Here is a 6,000-nt window from a genome sequence, read left to right as displayed (position 1 = left end):
GGACACCTCAGAAATACAAAAGATCATGAGAGACTACTACAAGCAACTATATGCCAAGAAATTGGATAACCTGGAAGAAATAGATACATTCTTAGAAAAATACAATCTTCCAAGACTGAACCAGGAAGAAATAGAAACCATGAACAGACCAATCACAAGTACGGACATTGAGACTGTGATTAAAAATCTCCCAACAAACAAAAGCCCAGGGCCAGATGGATTCACAGGTTAATTCTATCAAATATTTAGAGAAGAGCTAACACCTATCCTTCTCAAACTCTTCCAAAATATAGCAGAAGGAGGAACACTCCTAAACTCATTCTACGAGGCCACCATCACCCTGATACCAAAACCAGGCAAACATGTCACAAAAAAAGAAAATTACAGGCCAATATCACTGATGAATATAGATGCAAAAATCCTCAACAAAATACTAGCTAACAGAATCCAACAGCACATTAAAAAAGTCATACACCATGATCAAGTGGGGTTTATCCCTGGGATGCAAGGATTCTTCAATACACGCAAATCAATCAACATGATATATCATATCAACAAATTGAAGGATAAAAACCATATGATCATCTCAATAGACGCAGAAAAAGCTTTTGATAAAGTTCAACACCCATTTATGATAAAAGCTCTCCAGAAAATGGGCATAGAAGGAAATTACCTCAACATAATAAAAGCCATATGTGAGAAACCAAAAGCCAACATCATTCTAAATGGGGGAAAAGTGAAAGAATTCCCTCTAAGAACAGGAACAAGACAAGGGTGCCCACTCTCACCATCATTATTCAACATAGTTTTGGAAGTTTTAGCCACAGCAATCACAGAAGAAAATGAAATAAAAGGAATCCAAATTGGAAAAGAAGAAGTAAAATTGTCACTCTTTGCAGATGACATGATATTATACATAGAAAGCCCTAAAGATTCTACCAGAAAACTGCTAGCACTAATTGATGAATTTAGTAAAGTAGCAGGATACAAAATTAATGCACAGAAATCTCTTGCATTCCTATACACTAACAATGGAAAAGCAGAAAGAGAAATTAAGGAAACTCTCCCATTTACCATGGCAACAAAAAGAATAAAATACCTAGGAATAAACCTGCCGAAGGAGGCAAAAGATCTGTATGCAGAAAACTTTAAGACACTGATGAAAGAAATCAAAGACAATACAAACAGATGGAGGGATATACCATGTTCCTGGATTGGAAGAATCAACATTGTGAAAATGACTGTACTACCCAAAGCAATTTACAGATTCAATGCAATCCCCATCAAATTACCAATGGCATTTTTCACAGAACTAGAGCGAGAAATCTAACAATTTGTATGGAAACGCAAAAGACCCCGAATAGCCAAAGCAATCTTGAGAAGGAAAAATGGAGTTGGTGGAATCAGGCTTCCTGACTTCAAACTATACTACATGGCTACAGTGATCAAGACAGTATGGTACTGGCACAAAAATAGAAAGGAAGATCAGTGGAATAGAGTAGAGAACTCAGAGGTAAACCCAAGCACATATGGGCACCTTATCTTTGACAAAGGAGGCAGGAATATACAATGGAAAAAAAGACAGCCTCTTCAATAAGTGGTGCTGGGAAAACTGGACAGCAACATGTGAAAGAATGAACTTAGAACACTTCCTAACACCAAACACAAAAATAAACTCAAAATGGATTAAAGACCTAAATGTAAGGCCAGACACTATAAAACTCCTAGAGGAAAACATAGGCAGAACACTCTTTGACATATATCAAAGCAAGATCCTTTTTGACCCACCTCCTAGAATCATGGAAAGAAAATCAGGAATAAACAAATGGGACCTCATGAAACTTAAAAGCTTTTGCACAGCGAAAGAAACCATAAACAAGACAAGAAGGCAACCCTCAGAATGGGAAAAAATAGTTGCCAACGAAACAACAGACAAAGGATTAACCTCCAAAATATACAACTAGCTCATGAAGCTTAATACCAAAAAAGCAAATAACCCAATCCACAAATGGGCAGAAGACCTAAATAGACATTTCTCCAAAGAAGACATACAGATGGCCAACACACACATGAAAAGATGCTCAACATCACTCATCATCAGAGAAATGCAAGTCAAAGCCACAATGAGGTATCACCTCACACTGATCAGAATGGCCATCATCACAAAATCTGGAAACAACAAATGTTGGAGAGGGTGTGGAGAAAAGGGAACTCTCCTGCACTGTTGGTGGGAATGTAAGCTGGTACAGCCACTATGGAAAACAGTTTGGAGGTTCCTTAAAAAACTACAAATAGAACTACCATTTGATCCAGTAATCCCACTACTGGGCATATACCCAGAGAAAACCATAATCCAAAAAGAAACATGTACCATAATGTTTACTGCAGCACTCTTTACAATAGCCAGAACATGGAAGCAACCTAAATGCCCATCAACAGATGAATGGATAAAGAAGATGTGGCATATATATACAATGGAATATTACTCAGCTATAAAAAGGAATGAGATGGAGCTATATGTAATGAGGTGGATAGACCTAGGGTCTGTCATACAGAGTGAAGTAAGTCAGAAAGAGAAAGACAAATATTGTATGCTAACTCATATATATGGAATCTAAAAATGGTACTGATGATCTTAGTGACAAGACAAAAATAAGGACACAGAAGCAGAGAATGGACTGGATATCTCAAGGTTCGGGGGGGCAGGGGGTGAGACGAAGTGAGAGAGTAGCACAGACATATATATATACTACCAACTGTAAAATAGCTAGCCAGTGGGAAGTTGCTGTATAACAAAGGGAGTTCAGCTTGATGATGGATGATGCCTTGGAGGACTGGGACGGGGAGGGTGGGGGGGAGTCACGGGAGGGAGGGGATACAGGGATATGTGTATAAATACAGATGATTGACCTTGGTGTACCTCAAAAACTGGTACAAGAGTGTAAAGCTATTATATTCCAATAAAAAAATAAAATAAAATAAAAAAAGTAAAATATCAGCAACTCTAATTTATCAGACTATAAGATACTTCTGACAGCAAGTAACAGAAACCCTGATTCAAATTATCTTTAACAATGTGGGTATTTCTTGACTCAGCAGGAAGTCTAGAGGTAGAATAAGTTTTAGGACAGGTTGTAGGTCAATGATGTTATTAAGGAACCAGATTTTTCCATCTTTCTGCTCTGCCACTCTTGGTGTTATGTCATTCTTGGTCTTATAGAAACATGACTGCAATATTTCCAAGCACCCAGGCACAATTCTCAAAGGAAGATGAAAAAAAATGACTCTCTTTGATTTTCACTTAGGAGCAAGGACATTTTTACCAGAAGTTCCCCTAGTGGATGTCATGTATCATTGGAAAGAGTTAGATCAAATGCCTATCCCTGAACCAGTCCCAATTAATGGCATGGTTTTGCTGTAGCCTGCAGCGTCAGAATCCTCTGGAAGACTTATTAAAACATGTATTGCAGGGTCCCACCCCCAGTTTCTGATTCAGTAGGTCTGACATGGGGCCTGATAATCTTCATTTCTAATAAATTCACACATAATGCTGATACTGATTATCTTGGACCAATTAGGACTATCTCTGGAGTGGGAGGTGAGGTCAGCTTCCCTAAGGCACCTGGATGGATAGATACCTGCTTAGAACTGTGGCTTATATAGCATCTTCAACAAGGAGTAATAAATTTGTACAGAAATGGCAGGACAGAGGAAAGTGGTTTTAGGCTTCCAAGAGTGGCAAGCTGTGGGAAGGTAAATATACCTAATGGAGTAAAGTTTGCTTGCAGATTTCTCTGGTGCCATCTCTGAGCGGGTAAGAGTCTGTCTCCAGCAAAAGGAGAATTTATATACAGCCTTTAGGAAGAAAGGGGCAGTTTTTTTCTGACTTTGATGCTTCTTAATTGCTTTCAGCTGAAAATAATTTTTATGTCGAAGATGCATATTTTGAAGTAACATTCTGGTTTCTTTCAGTTTCCCATTTGAAACTTTATCTTCAGAAAGTTTTATTAAAGGCTGAGTTGGTCACTTGAGTTAGATGTTATAAAATAAGAGACCAAGTCAAGGGGAAGAAAACCATAAACTGGAACAAGCAGAAAAGAACAAATCTAATTACACTGTCCCATATCTTACTGAATCAGTCTCTTAGTCTTGCTAGTAGGTCAGTCTAGTTAAACAGCTGTGTTTCACTTAAGGCGGCAGTGTTGCAGGTGGGCTTCCACCTAAATTCGGCCTCTCTACAGTGCAAGCAATCACATATTTAATAAGAGGCATTCCTATGGAAATTTTTTAAAAAACAAAGTTTAATGATAGGAGTAAATTATAAACTAAATTTTTTTAGTCTGGAGGGCAGCCAGTAAAGACTATCTCTAGATGTGGGGCTTCTTTCAATGTTGGGATGAGGATGGAAGGGCAATCTTTGATGAATTTCCTGGTTTGTACTTTGACTGCCTATAATGTTGGTGTTGGGTGTTCCGGTGAACTTTCTGAGTGATCCACATAGCAGCAGGCATGAAGGATGTCCATGTACCACAGCTGTTGTGGTGAGTTCTCTGAAGTTCATATCAATTCATCCAGCTGCAACTTGCAGTGCTTTGGGAAAAGGGCAGTTGTCATTCTTAGTGATTCCAAGTCAGAAAGTTGGGAGAAAAATTGAAAACAATAACTTGGAGTGTTGTAGCCAGGTGTCAGAGGAAGCCTGAAGAATTCAGGATTCAGTACAGTTTATAGGTAGATAATAAAATCTCAAAGACAATGAACAGGTCTAGAATCTAATATCCACAAGGGTGTGCCACTTTTTTAGCACTGATAATTTTTCTGTCTCCTGTAAGACAAATTTGTTTGCAAAATAAGTCTAATCTCATAAAGTTTGGCCTAATTACTTACATAAGCGCAGCAAGAATAGTGATTGACCAAGGGCCTTTTGAGTTTGCTTTGCTGGAACTTTTCATGAGGAATCTCAGATTGGACTTTTAAAGCCTCTCAAGGCTGGGAAGCCAAGCCAAGGAGTCACAAGGAGTCACCACAAGACTTTGCCTGAAACACCTATAGATTTGGGTGAATTCCTCTCTTCTTAAGGTCCCCAAAATATCCTGAGGTTCCCGGACCTGCCAGCTAGTGACCTCCCTTACTCACTGTGAGGTGAGAACCCTACAAGCAAGATACAAGTTGGTTTTTCAAAGTGGTGTTTATCAGCTCACTCAAGTCAACCTTACTTCCTTAAAGCTATCTGGTCAGATCTGATTCTATGCATCAATCTCAAATACGACATTCCAGTCAAAGCCTTGGTAACATAAGCAATGTTTCCAATTGTGTCCTGTTGTAAGCAGAACAGATTCTTACTGAATTTATAAAGATAATTATATTGTCATGAAAATAATATTCAATAAGATTTTCCAAATTCCAATTTCCAAAAAGATTTTCCAAAGATTTTGCAAATAAGATTCTCCCAAGATTTAGGAAGAAAAAGTCATTGTTTCAACTTTGTCCACACTTTCTCTAATTTACCAAGTTGTAAGTTAGAGATAGCTGAGAGAAAGAGGGAAAGGTTTTCTTAAATCCAAAAATCAAAATATTATAGAACCAGCAATGTTTCAAACAAAAACTCATAAAAGTCATAATCATCCTCATCACTTCATTCAGTGCCATGTAATTAATTGTTGTTATGTTTAATATTGGGTTTGCAGTTTTATGAATCCATCAATTTTTCCATCAGAGTTCTGAAAATTCATACCCAGTACGATGGTATGATCTTAAAAGTTATCAGAGTTCTGTATTCTAGAGTATTTGTCAGGGTCCTTTCCATTAATCTCTTTGAGAACAAGCAATTTTGGATCATAGTTGCTTGCAAAAGCTTTTGGAAAAGCATCGGACTAAAACAATAACTCTGAATGACAAAAGACTTAAAAATAGCCACAGTTAAGGATCTAATAATATTTAGATACAATTGGCAAGAAAATTTGGTTATTCCTGTGACATACATTTTAATTCCAATAACTAGAA

This window comes from Hippopotamus amphibius, chromosome 3 (genome assembly GCF_030028045.1).
Source record: "Hippopotamus amphibius kiboko isolate mHipAmp2 chromosome 3, mHipAmp2.hap2, whole genome shotgun sequence".
NCBI classification, from domain to species: domain Eukaryota; kingdom Metazoa; phylum Chordata; class Mammalia; order Artiodactyla; family Hippopotamidae; genus Hippopotamus; species Hippopotamus amphibius.
The sequence above is the reverse complement of the archived record's forward strand: the minus strand, read 5'-3'. Positions refer to the sequence as shown.